Source organism: Solanum stenotomum, chromosome 2 (genome assembly GCF_019186545.1).
Source record: "Solanum stenotomum isolate F172 chromosome 2, ASM1918654v1, whole genome shotgun sequence".
Lineage (NCBI taxonomy): Eukaryota > Viridiplantae > Streptophyta > Magnoliopsida > Solanales > Solanaceae > Solanum > Solanum stenotomum.
In genome coordinates this window covers 57,311,035-57,326,098 of record NC_064283.1, presented here as the reverse complement: position 1 = coordinate 57,326,098, position 15,064 = coordinate 57,311,035, and the positions used below count along the sequence as shown (strand labels likewise).

The 15,064-nt window shown below is 28.8% G+C and overlaps 1 pseudogene; it reads left to right on the top strand.

Annotated features, from left to right (window-relative positions):
• The first annotated feature begins 9,276 nt into the window (after positions 1 to 9,276).
• LOC125856130 (uncharacterized) lies at positions 9,277 to 11,044 on the top strand (annotated as a pseudogene).
• The last annotated feature ends 4,020 nt before the right edge of the window (positions 11,045 to 15,064 follow it).

Below are 15,064 nucleotides of genomic sequence, written 5' to 3'. Positions count from 1 at the left end.
AAAAATGACCTGGAGGGTCATTACAAAATGCCAAATAAGCACTTAATACCACATATAATACTAATTAAATTGGTTTGCATTTAAACACAATTAAGAGTTTTTTTCTTTTGCATTATCTTTTTCAAGTGGACAAGAAAGCATTTACGTGTAAATTATTATAGGTAAATAAATATATCTCAAATCTAGTATAAAAACACATTTTAAAGAAATATTATATTCTTTTACATCATAGAGTAACCTGTATGCATGTTTAATATAAAGTAACTATTATAATAGTATCAAAACTAACTTAATTTATATTTTAACTCTGCAAATATTAAATCCATTTTGAATGCAAGTGTAAGGAGATTAAAATATAAGATTCATTATCTTTAGAAACTTGTATTTTTCGATAGACTTTAATATCTATTTTTATCATCTAACATATCAGTTGAAATTGTGTAGAAGATTTTGATACGAACTAAAGAAATATACGTACAACGTACATAAACCAAACTAATATTTAATTAAACATGATCGATCAGTTACACATTTAGATTTAAAAAATTTTGGAGTATTCATTCAACGAAAAAAATCAATCACTAATAAAACATAGTTTGACTTAAGAAAAAAAATTGGCACATCCATTTTTTAAAACAATAATAACTTATAACTTAGACATCCTTCCTGAAATTTTTGACTATGTCACTGATTAAGGGTGTGTTTGGTATGAAGGAAAATGTTTTCCTAAAAAATGTTTTCCTGGAAAACAAGTTGATTTTTGACTTATTTTCTCATGTTTGGTTGGTGAGTAGAAAATATTTTCCAGAAAAGATTTTTAGTGTTTGATTTATGAATGATTTTTTTTTTGAGAAATATCTTTTATTTTTACTAGGGTAGAAAATAATTTTTGAAATTGAAAATATTTTTTTAAAATAAACTTAAATTTTTTTGGGGGTGGGGTGGGGGGTGGGAGGGGGTGGGTTGAGGGTAGGGGTGAAAAAGTGAAATTTTGAAATTGAAAATATTTTTAAAAACAAATTTAATTTTTTTTTTTTGGGGGTGGGGGTGGGGGGCTGGGTAGGAGGTGGGTGGGGGGGGGGGCAAGGGTAGGGTGAAAAAATGAATTGATTTTTTCAACAAAAAAGCAATTGTAGTTTGAAGTTGGAAGAGAGTTTTGGAAAATGTTTTCCTTAAGTTTTGATGGGAAGTCATTTTCCTTTAAATTTGAGGAAAATGAGTTGATTTGGAAAACATTTAACCCAACCAAACATGAGAAAATTGGAAAACATTTCCGAAAAATGTTTTCCTTCATACCAAACACACCCTAAGTATTATGTGAAGTATATGCATACAAAACCCTAGAAAAAACAAGTAAATGATGAAATAATGTAGAAGAAATTAAGAACCTGAGGTAGAATGAGCGAGATTGAGAAAGTTATTTTAATATATAAAGGAGGAGAGTTATTTGGATATTGGATTGATAAAAAAACGTGAACAGAGAGTGATTGTAGATGTTTGTAAGTTTGTTAAGGGGGGAATCTACTTTTTTTTTTTCATTTTAAAATATGAATTGTGTAAAAATATAAATATTATTATTGTTATTCTATTTTGATTTGTAAATTAACAAATATTTTGGTCTAATTATTAATAGTAATAATAATAGCACCGATAGAATAGTCATCTTCGTATTACCAAACTGTTTTTACTTACTTTTGTTACAACATGGAATAGGTAAAAAAAAAAGGAAATGTTACCCCTTTCGTATTTTATTTAGAACGAAACTAAACTGAAATTATAACATATTTGTACTTTATTTTGTTCAAAGGAATATACAATTATTTAGCCATTTGTAGAAGGGAAAATTGTATGAAATAACAAACTATTAATTCAAATTAAATGTTATACCCATAGTTTATTTTAATTGTAATTCGCAGCAAATATCCCTTTTTTTATCCATCTGATTCGGTATACAATTAGCCATTTTCGGAATACAATTAGCCATTTTATACATTTCGGTATAAAATGTGTTTGTATAAAGCAAGAGAAAAATGTATATACAAATACAAATACATAAATTTTCATCCTATACACTTATAATTATACAAATACAGATCTTATTATACAAATTACTATGTATAAATGAATTTATACAAAACTGAACAATTTGTATAAAATTGGATGTTTGTAGCGAATTATACAAATCAAAAGCTCCAGAGCAAACATAAAATTTGCTATGGAGCGCAATTATGCAAACTATAGGTATAACATACAAATATGATTTTTGTATTTGTTATATGTGAATCACAATGGAAATTATTTGAATGTAATTTTAAAGTTAACACACTTATATTATCTCCTCAAAATTATGAAATCTATATCAAATTATGGTAAGAAGAAGTGTAAAACTATTAATTGAGATTAAAGAATAATTATGAGTAATTAAGATCATATTGTCCTTTCAACAAATATTTTCTTAAATAAGTGTATAAGGCAAACAAGACAAGAAAAATGGATCAGAGAAAGTAGTAAATATCAAAAAGAGTTATTTCATCCGTCTCAAATTCCTTTACTTTAACTCGACATTCGGACACACAACCTTTAAGATTTTAAAAATATGATTTATACATTTAGAAATCACATAAAAAGTAAATAAGAGTCACAAGAATTAATAATTTAAAATATTTAAAGGGCAAGGGAATAAATCATGATCAAATTTGATTTTTTTCTCTCGAAATTCGAACAATGTGATATAAATTAAGACTAAGAGTGTAACATATTATGGATCAACCAAATTGAATTGTTCTCCGCTTCAATATATCACTATAAGAAAAAAGAAATGCATCTTTCTTTTCAACGGAAGGCAACTTTTGTTTTTTCATTTTTTTTTCTATTATTTTTTTAAAAAGAAAATTCTTTGCTTCACTCGCTTTATGAGTGTGATACCACGCACTCTAAGGGGTCGTTTGGTACAAAGATGAATAATGCAAGGATTACTAATGATGGGATTAGTAATGTAAGGATTAATAGTGCAGAGATTAGTAATGTGAGGTTTATTTTTATCAAGTTTTTGGTTTATTATTTCCCAACTCATCTTATGCTTGGATTGAAACTTTATAAAAAAACTTCTTTCCAATTATACTCTTGAATTATTATGTAATTGAGTTAATGTAAATAATTGCCGGACAATATTATTTTTTATGGCCTTCTAACTAGCTATGAGAAGAACAGTTTTGTTGTCGCGTTTGCCTTTTTTTTTCACATAAATTATTTGAGGATAAATAATTGTCATCTTAGTATTGATTACTTACAAAATGTCAATTTTCAATTAAAAAAAAAGATAAACTATCAACTTTTAAAAATTGAAAAGACGGTAAACAATAGTAAAATTGAATAAATCATCTACATTTACACATAAAAATTGCAAGTTGTAGTTTTAATATGTATGCAATTTTATAAATTGTTCAAAAAAACAAATAATTAGAAAACCACACAAATATTCATATACATTCAATTAAGATCACAAATGTCATATGGTGATATATTTGCCCTTTTAATTAGTTAATGTTAAGCAACTCACATTTAAAATATTAATTGTATCAATTTGTATTGGATTTATTTAGTGACAAACAACTTTCTCTAAATAATTTGTAAGCTAATCTATTTAAATAAATTTACTAGTACAAATATAAACCATAAATCAAGAAAATAAACAAAATAATTAAAATTATTTGAGGGATATTTTTGTCATTACATAGACTTATCCCATGGTATTATATCCTATGTATTACTAATCCCTCCAAATGAAAGGCATTAGTAATACATTGTATAATACCATGTAGGAGGTATAACTAACTCATGGATTAGTTATACATAAGCCCAAATCCCTATCAAATGTAGTACTAAATAATATCATACATGATACATGGACTATTTGTTTTAATGCGGCCTACCAAACGGCCCCTAAGTGAGTCCGCAAGAAAAATGTCACGTAAGTTCGGTCAATTGTCAAAGGAGCTTAATTTTATATGCGTTTTAAGGGTTCAAATGACAAAGTGTTAAGTAGAAGGATTCAATACAAACTCATACAAATACAAGGGTCTATCAGACTCTTTTGCCTATTATATATACATACTTATTAGAATACTTACAATATATTATATATACTTCTAATATACACACAATGTACTATCTATTATATTAGAATACGTTTATATATATATATATATATATATATATTACTTCTAATATATACTAAATATACTACTTAATATATAATATCTTCAAGTATTTGTTTAAGTAAATAATTGTTAATATTATTTTTTCAAGTATTGACTTATTATAGTGACAACAAATTTAATTTCAATATTAAGTAATTAAAATTATTTAATTGAAGACATAGTAATTATATGAAAAAAATAATAATTAAGAAATGCAAAAACTCCATGAGATTTTGATTTTATTAATATATTGATAAAATTCAAAACATACAAATTACAAAATTACAACTATTTCTGTCTAATAAATTGTAAAATGTAAATTCTACCTATTTCGAATCATTTTTTCCAATTCATCTGTATTAACATTAACAGGAATTGACTCATAATTTTCAAAATTAACTAATCTCTAATTTGGACTTGATTGTGCTGAAGGATCCCCAATTGACATTATTTATTCAAGTTCTTCTTCTCCCGTATTTTATGTTTTTTTGTTTCCTCGCTCTAATATAATCCCATCTCTGAGGCAAACTAAAACATTCATGGCATTGCTTCCAAATGAATGACGATTATCTCTGATATGTTGCCTTCCTTGACTAAATGCGCTCTCTGATGCAATAGTTGACATTGGAACACATTGCACATCCCTCGCCAAGGTGGAAAGTATTGGATATTGTTTTTGATTGTTCTTCCACCAATTCAGTGTGCTAATATTATTTTGATAGTTCTCTGGGGCCTGTTTCAAATAATAAGTAAGCTTTGTCTCGATTTACGCTACTTTGAGATGTAGGAGGTATTCTGATCCAAACAAATAAATTAGTAACACAATGGGCACGCATACCATGTGCTTGTCTTTTAGAAGATGATGACTCATTTGCAGGATGAGATAGAGGAACAGTATGACATATCATTATAAAGTAAAGTGACATAACGATTATATAAGGATTGAATATGATCATTTGTATCACTCATAGTCTTAAACATACTAGGTTCCTCATCAATTTGAATATTTAAAGCACTATATATAATACGAACAAATTCAGACATAGTAGCAAATTTCATACACGGATTTAACATACCACCAACCAAATAAATAGGAGGAATAGAAAAAAAATTAATTTTTTCAATCATTTCAGTAATAGCCGTTGTATAATCTTCTTTAAGTTTATATTCACTAAGCAATATAGCAAGATCGACTACATAAGCTAAAATACTACAAACAATAGGATAATAAGCACCAAAAAATACAACAGTATCGACATAAACTTTTTTTAAAAAAACAACATCATTAATTTTAACCCAATTAGATTCTTGCAACATGACTTCAGGAAATTTATATGCATATTGGTTAAAAGTTATAGTTATACATCTATAAATGTAGCAAGTTTTTAAAAATCATATGTAGAATTCCACCTAGTCTCTATTTCTTCAGGCATTATCTTGCTCTAAGATTATTTTCCTCACATTTTTTTTTAAAATTCGTTAAGTCTAACCTTTGGATTGTTCTTCTATACCGTAATTTTCTTGTAACTCATGTTCATTCATATCGTGTGCACCTACACTTATTTCTCCAATTTCACTAGGTTGTGCGTTAGGCATACGAGCAAAAACTTTACTTGTACAACCTCTACTGAAAATAATTTTTTCTTACTACCTCCGGGCACAAATTTTTAACATTTCTACCTACATTTTTTTATTGTTTCCATTATGCAAATTAAAATAATACAAATTATAAACACAAAAATAATACGATTAAATATTCTAGAATTAATATACTAAATAAAAGCAAGAAAATGAATGAATATACCAAATTGTCGGAATCCAAAATTGAATGGAGTTAGAGTAAACTCTACTAGTACAATTTTTTGCTCATCTTCCTGTTTTATTATTTTATTGTTGTGTTGCTCAAATTTTAAATTTAACTTCCACATGATATGTTTAAGACCACAAGATTAAAAAATAGTTTAAGACCATAAAAAATAAAACTTTTTTTATTAAAAACAAGAAATAACTTGAATCTTTACATGTAGAAAACATAATCACATAAAATGGATTTACCATGTATAATATTGCTCTAAAAAAAAGTGAAACTTAAGTGGTTCACACAGTTGCATGTGTTTGAATTACACTTAGTGTGATACTTAAATCAGACATTATAGAGATGAAGAATTGATCAATTAATATCATATATTAAGGATCGAGAAATATATATTTAAATATGTTCACTAAACCATGAAAATGTTTTTAAACCCGACATTTGTGAAAGCAACGCCAAAGCAAGTAAGCAACTAATTATACATGAATAACCCATGATTACCAACTAATTGAACCTCACACCTCAAATTTCTATCCTAACTTGAGTCTCGGATATTAATTCCCAATATTAATCCTAAATCTGACTCTTGATTCTCAATTCGAGACTCAACTCTTGACCTCAATTTGAAACTCAACTCCTGAGTTTTGGACTGAGTCGGGGTCAATCTCAAGTTAGAATTAGAGGTCAAATTTTGGGTCGAGTCTGGCTTGGGTCTAGGGTCAGGGTTAGGGCTCGAATCGGGTGTCGGGGTCAAGGTCGGGGTTAAGGTCGGGATCAAGGACGAGTCTCAAGTCCGGTGTCAAGGTTTGGTCTCGTGATTGGGTATCAGAATTGGGTCTCGAATTGGGTGTCTAGGTCGGGTCCCATGTCAGGTCTGAAGTCAAGATCGGGGTCGAGTCTCCGGATGGGATCGAATTTCAAGTGAGGTGTTAGAATCGAAGTTAGGTGTTAAGAACCTGAAGGTAAAATGAACGAGAGAGTGAGTGGGTAAAGTGTTGGATTGGAGAGCAAGTTATTTTATTATATAAAGAAGGTGTAACTAGCATTGATTGGAAAAAAAACATGAACACTGAGTGGAGGGGTTAGTATGTTAGGGAACCTTTTTTTCTTTTACTTCTTTTAAAAAAAAATTTGAATTTTGTAAAAAAAAAATTCTATTTTGATTTATAAATTAACAAATATTTTGGTCTAATTATTAAGGGAAAATGGTTTGAAAAATACTTCAACTTTGGTCGAAATTGTTGTTGCGATACCGAACTTTGGGCAGGACCTATTACCCCCTGAACTATTTAATATTGTATTTTAAATATATATATTTACTTGCACAGGTCAAGTGCGTGAATACACGAGGCACATGTGTGTTGTGCACGAAATAAAAATTTATGAGTCAATCAATAACTGTCACGTATCAATACAATCATTAATCTATACCCATTTCTTTTTAGGGAAATTTTTCAAAATGTCAATATTTTGACATTTAATAGGATCCAATGTCAACACTTTCAATATTTAGTAAAAATGTCAAAATTTTAATTTATTATGTATCTTATTTAAGTTTTTATTATTTGTTTTAATTGAAAGAATACAAATGTTAAATAATAAAAAGGAGAAATTTAGGGGAGAGAAATTTTTTAAAAAGGAACAATTGCTTAAAAGTCTCAGCAGTTACAAAATTTCAAAAGTAAATACTAATCGGTCTTCTCCATAGTTGATGAGTTCTATCATTATCGATTTTCAATGTATTTTGATTGAAATCTTTTTTTTTGTTTTTCTGATTGTTGAGAATTATTTTAACGAAACAGTACAACAAAATCATTGACAAACAACTGTGGATAAAAAAAGTTTTACTGGGAGTTCGATCAAATTGGTTGAATACAAATTGGACCAGGTAATAGTTAATTGCTTCATCCTTAATCTTTTTCTAAGTGATTATAAAATTTTGATATGAAAGTTCGTAAGTAATTGTAAACTTTATCTGTTTTCATTGTAAATTGTATGTACTATGACAACGTAAGAAAAATTAGTTTTGGGGATTTGATTACGAAAAATGTTAATGGATTGTTTGAATATTTTTTGATCGGCCGTTTGTTTTTAATGGTTCAATATTTGTTTTGTATACATATATGTTGGCAGACTTCATTGAAATATGCATAATACAGTTTTGTTCAAATTTGTTTTTAATTAGTTTTGTACTATGAACAACGCTCCAAAAATTAGTTTTGCTGGATTTATTTAATTTTTTGTGGTTATCGATTACGAAAAATGTTAATGGATTTTGAAGATTTTTTTATCAGCCGTTTGTTTTTAATGTTTCAATATTTGTTTTGTATACATATATGTTGGCAGACTTCATTGAAATATGCATAATACAGTTTTGTTCAAATTTGTTTTAAATGTTTCAATATTTGTTTTTTACTTGATGCAAGGACTATTGTAAATACATACATTTTTAACTTGGATACAAAAAACAGTTAACATCTATAATTATGTATTTGTTAATGACTTGGGTATTTTATTTTATTTTAGTTTGAATACAAAGAAAATATGGGGAGTATTAGTTTTATAATTATGCATTCTGGGAGATGGAACGAAGAAAATTGCTACGTTGATTACACAATAGAGGCAATTATAATGAAAGAATATGCAACATTTAAAGATTTAGTTGATGAAGTTGCTAAGCAGATTGGTGTTGATTTGAGATATAACTGTTTGAAGCTTAAATATAAAATAGAAGGTAGCAATGCACCTTTGGAGATACGCAACGAGATGGGCGTGAGAGTATATGTGTCATTGAAGAAAGAAAATAAGGAATTGGCAAAGTATCCCATATGTGTAACTGTGTTTGTGAAGGATTGTGAATTGACTGATAGAAATCTATATGAAGAGGGTGTTGACATGTCTGGTATAGATGAAGGAGATACTATTGATACACAAGCATTAGTTCTTAGTGCACCATTAGTGAGCAATGCGATAAATAATGAAATTATCTCAAATATCAATCAAACGGAAGTAATGGAAGATCAAGTATACAAGGACAAAGGTACTTTAAAGGCCGTGATGAGGAAATATGCCATTGACCATAGATTTCAGTGGCAGACAGACAGATCAAGTGAAATAAGGTACTTATATTAATATAATTTTATGATAGTATACTTTAATAATTATTCCATCTAATAGCATGTTGTAATGTAATCTGTTTATTTTTTTGTTAATGTTTTGAGCAGTTATACACTTGTTTGTGTCTCTGATAATTATGGGTGGATAATGAAGTCATCCAATATCAATAAATTGGGAATGTTTAGAATTAGAATGTTTGTGGATGAGCATACATGTCCATTGAAAGATAAGGTGTATAGTCAGCGACAAGCAACAAGCAGTCTTGTTGGAGGGATAATAAAGCCCAAACTGGTGGGTCACAAAAGAAAGTTAACACCAAAGGATATACAAGTTGATATTAAAATGGACCTCGGAGTAGATGTATCCTACTCTGTGGCATGGAAGGCTAAAGAAAAGGCTATAAATGCATTAAGGGGGGCACCGTCTGATTCATATAGTAAATTCCAGTTACTTATATATATTGGATAAAACCTATCCTGGATCGCATATAAAGATGAAGAAGACAAATGAAAATTAATTTTTATATCTCTTTATCTCTCTCTTTCAGTTCATAAAAGGTTTTGAGAGTTGTAGGCCGATTGTTGTAGTTGATGGTAGCCATCTAAGGGGGACTTATAATGGAACATTTGTGTCAGCGAGCACTCTAGAAGGAGCAGGTAACTAGTTTACAATTGTATTTTTCTTCTTGAATGAGTATTGTATTCTTCTATTAAAAAAATACAATTTTTTGTATCTTCTCTATTAAATTATAATTTATTTTTAGGTAATATATTGCCACTAGCATACGGTCTTGTTGATTCGAAAAATGATGCATCCTGGACCTGGTTCTTTGAACAGTTTAGAGAAGCTCATGGTTTAAAGGACAATATGTGTGTTGTATCCGATAGGAACGAGAGTATTATAAAGTCAGTTTCGAGGGTATATAATGGAGTACCACATTATGCTTGCACATGGCATCTGTGGAAAAATGTGAAGACACTATACAAAAAGTCACACGACAGTTTCTCTGAAGTGTATTATGCCATGGCAAAGGCATACAGACATTCTGATTTTGATGATTTGATGAAAAAGGTTGAACAGGTTGATATTAGAGTAAAAAATTATTTGGAGTTGGTTGGTTATGAAAAATGGGCGAGGGTATATGCAACAGTTAATCGAGGCTCTGTTATGACATCGAACACAGCTGAATGCATAAATGCATGTCTGGTTGTAGCAAGGGAATTGCCGATATATGATTTTCTTGAGGAAGTTAGGCAGATGTTTGATCGATGGAATTTCACAAATCATACATCTGCTTCAAATACATTCACAACACTTTGTGGTAAAGCTCAAGAAATGCTCGCTGAAAATGAAGAACGATCAGTACATATGACGGTATGTTGTGTTTTTTCATTTTATTTTGTATTTCATTCATAAATCTATATCCTTCTAATAGTTGTATCATGCAATTTCATTTGATTTTGTTTAACAGGTAGTTGCAACAAGTAATTATGTGCACAGTGTTCATCATGAAGGATCAACATTTATTGTTTGCCTGGAAAGGAAAACTTATACATGTAGGAGATTTCAAATGGATGAAATACCATGTTCGCATGCTTGGGCTGTTTTAAAGAAGAAATTTCTTGATCCTGAACCGTATTGTTCTGACCTTTATAAACCAAATACATTACTTGTTACATACAACAATCCAATTATTCCATTACCTAATCGAATCGATTGGAATGTACCTGGATATATAGAGAATGAAGTAGTGAGGCCACCAAAATTCAAAAAACTACCGGGTAGACCACCAAAAAAGCTTCGTGATAAATCTTACAGTGAGCTATATGGGAAGAAGTACAAGAATTCTTGTAGTACTTGTGGTTGTAAGGGGCATAATAGGCGGTCAAGCAGGAATGGACCACGCACTGAATAGTTATATATTTTTGTATTTTTTCCTTAAGAGTGTTGGATGGTTTTGTTTGTCTGATGTTTTTATCGTCTTTAATAAATATTATATTTCGAATTGTATCCAGATGTCAATTTGTATTGTCATTTATTGTGCATTCGTTTAAATATATTACTTCAAATTGACCTTGTGTAATTGACTTGCTTTTTTGGAAGTAACAGTGGATACAACTATATTGATCAATACAAAATACAAAATTGTTCAAGTTCATTATATGTAAAATGAATACAATTATGTATTCAGATGTCAGTTTGTATTGTCATTTATTATGTATTCGTTTAAATATATTACTTCAAATTGACCTTGTGTAATTGACTTGCTTTATTGAAAGTAACAGAGGTTACAACTATATCTATCAAGACGAAATACAAAATTGTTCAAGTTCATTATATCTAAAATAAATACAAAAATTAAACTAACATATTGTGGCAACACAAATTGTATATTGATCAATACGAAATACAAAACTGTTCGAGTTCATTATATGTAAAATGAATACAAAAATTAAACTAACATATTGTGGCAACACAAATTGAATATTGATAAATACGAAATACAAAACTGTTCGAGTTCATTAATTGTAAAATGAATACAATTATGTATTCAGATGTCAGTTTGTATCGTCATTTATTATGTATTCGTTTAAATATATTACTTCAAATTGACCTTGTGTAATTGACTTGATTTTTTGAAAGTAACAGAGGATACAACTATATTGATCAATACGAAATACAAAATTGTTCGAGTTCATTATATGTAAAATGAATACAATTATGTATTCAGATGTCAGTTTGTATCGTCATTTATTATGTATTCGTTTAAATATATTACTTCAAATTGACCTTGTGTAATTGACTTGGTTTTTTGAAAGTAACAGAGGATACAACTATATTGATCAATACGAAATACAAAATTGTTCGAGTTCATTATATGTAAAATGAATACAATTATGTATTCAGATGTCAGTTTGTATCGTCATTTATTATGTATTCGTTTAAATATATTACTTCAAATTGACCTTGTGTAATTGACTTGGTTTTTTGAAAGTAACAGAGGATACAACTATATTGATCAAGACGAAATACAAAACTGTTCAAGTTCATTATATCTAAAATAAATACAAAAAGTAAACTAACATATCGTGGCAACACAAATTGTATCCGTATTTGAGAGGTCGGCAACCTATCTTTGTATTTGAAATCACAATCATTTGTATTTAAATACTCTATTGAGAAAGTAACTTATAGAGCACACAACACATCTAAAACTAATGAATACAAAACAATCAAATAATAAGGAATGAATACAAAATGAACTAGCATCACTAATTGTTTAAAAGGAATACAAATTAACAAGTTAATATGTATCTTACTTGATTGGATACAAATTAATTGTTTAATAGTATTCTTAAGGATTTACTTTATAAAACCTCTGTAGAAATTTAATTCATGCCACCTGTTTATATAATGGCAGTAAAAAACAATGTGATATTCTTCATGCTGCTTTGCTTTTAGCTTTTGCTATTAACAAAGCTAACAAGAATATCCTCAAAATACATAAACAAAATAAAATTGGGAATACAAAATACATACTTACAGACGTGCACATTGACCATAAACATTTACAAATCTAATCAATATCAATACACATACTAAATGTATTTTGAATACAAAGAAAGAAGAAGATAAAACTGCATTCTAAAATAAAATTATTGAAAAAAATTGTTCTTTAACAACTTCACTCAACATGCAAAAAAATGAACATGCAAAAATAATTAAATACCTCTTCGACAACTATTCGATCTTCGTCGTCTTTTTCAAGATCACCACGAGCAGACGAAGATTCTACATTTCCGTTCTGAATTTGAGGAAGGTTTTGCACACCGATTGGGTCCACTAAATGTTCTGATCATCTCTCTTCCCTTATTTTAGCAGCGGATCCTACATTATCCGCTATTTCTTGAGTAATAAATAGATTAAAGGATGGAAAATCGCTAGCAATTTGTTGATTAAGATGGATACCTCTAGTAAGCCTCTTGGATTCAGCCATTGGAGAATGAATCCTAACCGAAATTTCAACAACAAACAACAATTTTTAAAGATTTAAACAAAAACAAAATCAGAAAAGAAATCTAAAAATAGGATAAAAGATTAATACCTTAATCAAAGGGATTGTTGTTGATTTAATTTCTGAAAAAAACAACCAAAATTTACGGAAGAGGTATATGGACAACTTGAATGTTGGAGGATAATTTGAAAAAATAAAGATGAGAGTGAATTTTTTTTTTTTTTTAAATAAGTGAGAGAATTAAGAATCTGAAAAGATAAATATGAGAGAGAGAAATATTTTTTTTTAAATAAGAGAGAGAATTATGAATCTGAAAAGATAAATAAGAGAAACATAATTTTTTTTAAAATAGGATAGATAATTAATTGAAAACGTGTAATTGTCAATGGGATATAAAGTAGGAAGAAAATTAGGATAATAAAGTTTTTTAAAATAATGACATTTTTGACATTATTACTAATATTTATAAAGTATGGATATTTTTACTAATTAAGTTATTTTTTTAACTAGTTTACTAATTTTCCCTTCTTTTTACCCACTATCTCTTTCACTCAAATACCAATCTGAAAAGATTACCATTGAAGGGATTAATAGGTAAACTTTAGATTAAACGAATTAGTTTCTTTAATTTTGGATTATTATTTTTGTTGTTTTTGTTTGTTCTATTGTTAATTAGGGGTTCTAATTTCTTTTCTCTGATTTCTAATTATTATTTTTTTAGGGTTATCCATGGAAGATGTAAAATTGGATTTGAATAGCATTTGTTTTAATAAAGATGATCCAAAGTTGAATGAGGAAGTGTGATGCTTAAAAAGGTAACACGCCATCAATAACTATCAATATCTAACAAGAAATATGTTTGTCTTTGATTTCTTCTTTGGCCTAAGGGAAAGAGAACGTTTTGGGAAAGAGAAAGGTTTGATTTCTTCTTTAATGACTAACTTTGGGCAAGTATATATATATATTTAAAATACAATATTAAATAGTTCGGGGGTAATAAGTTCTGTCCAAAATTTGATATCGTAACAGCAATTTTAGCCAAAATTAAAGTATTTTTCATAGCATTTTCCCAATTATTAATAATAGTCATGATAGGCTGATAGCACCAATAGTATAATCATCTTCGATTTTTTTTTACTATGTATGAGGTATAACTAAGGCTGGCAATTGGACAAGTTTTTGGCTGGTCCGATCTGGTTCCCGTACCGGTAAGTCCGATACCGATTGAACTGGTAAGGAACCGGTCTTATAGGGTACCGAAACAGGTACCGAAATGAAACTCGGTTTTTTATCCGGTTGATCCGATTCGGTAAGAACCGGTTCCGGTCCGGTTGATCCGGTTTAACGGTCACTTTCCCATAGCCATTAGGCTGGGGCCCAAAATGGCTCAACTTTGCCCCCCATCCCTCTCTAACCTCTTAACACTACAAATATACCCATATTCTTTCATTTAAATCACAAATTCACAAACTATTTCATTAACATCTTACAAAATCTCTCAATTTTCAATCTCTCATAAATTAATAATTATTATTTTGTGATATTGACTTGGAGTTTGGATTTTGGAGATTTATTTGAAGTAAATCGGAAGCTCTCAATTCCGGCTTTGGTTATACATCTACTTTTATGTAGACGTTCGGTACATTCGTTCCAATTTTAATTTTTTATTAGTTTATTAATTAAGTTATTTTATTTTTTTATTATATTATCTTGCTTGTTTTTCATAATATTTAATTATTTTAAACTTGAACATGAATTCGAAAAGAAATAGGGGTAAAAGACCAATGTCGGAAAGAAAAAATAATATGGGAGGAGAAAATAGTTCTTGTTCTAAACATTTGCCACCTAGATTTAGAAATAATACTAACGATTATACTCATGTTGATGAAACTTCTTTTATGTCACGAGTACCTATTGAAT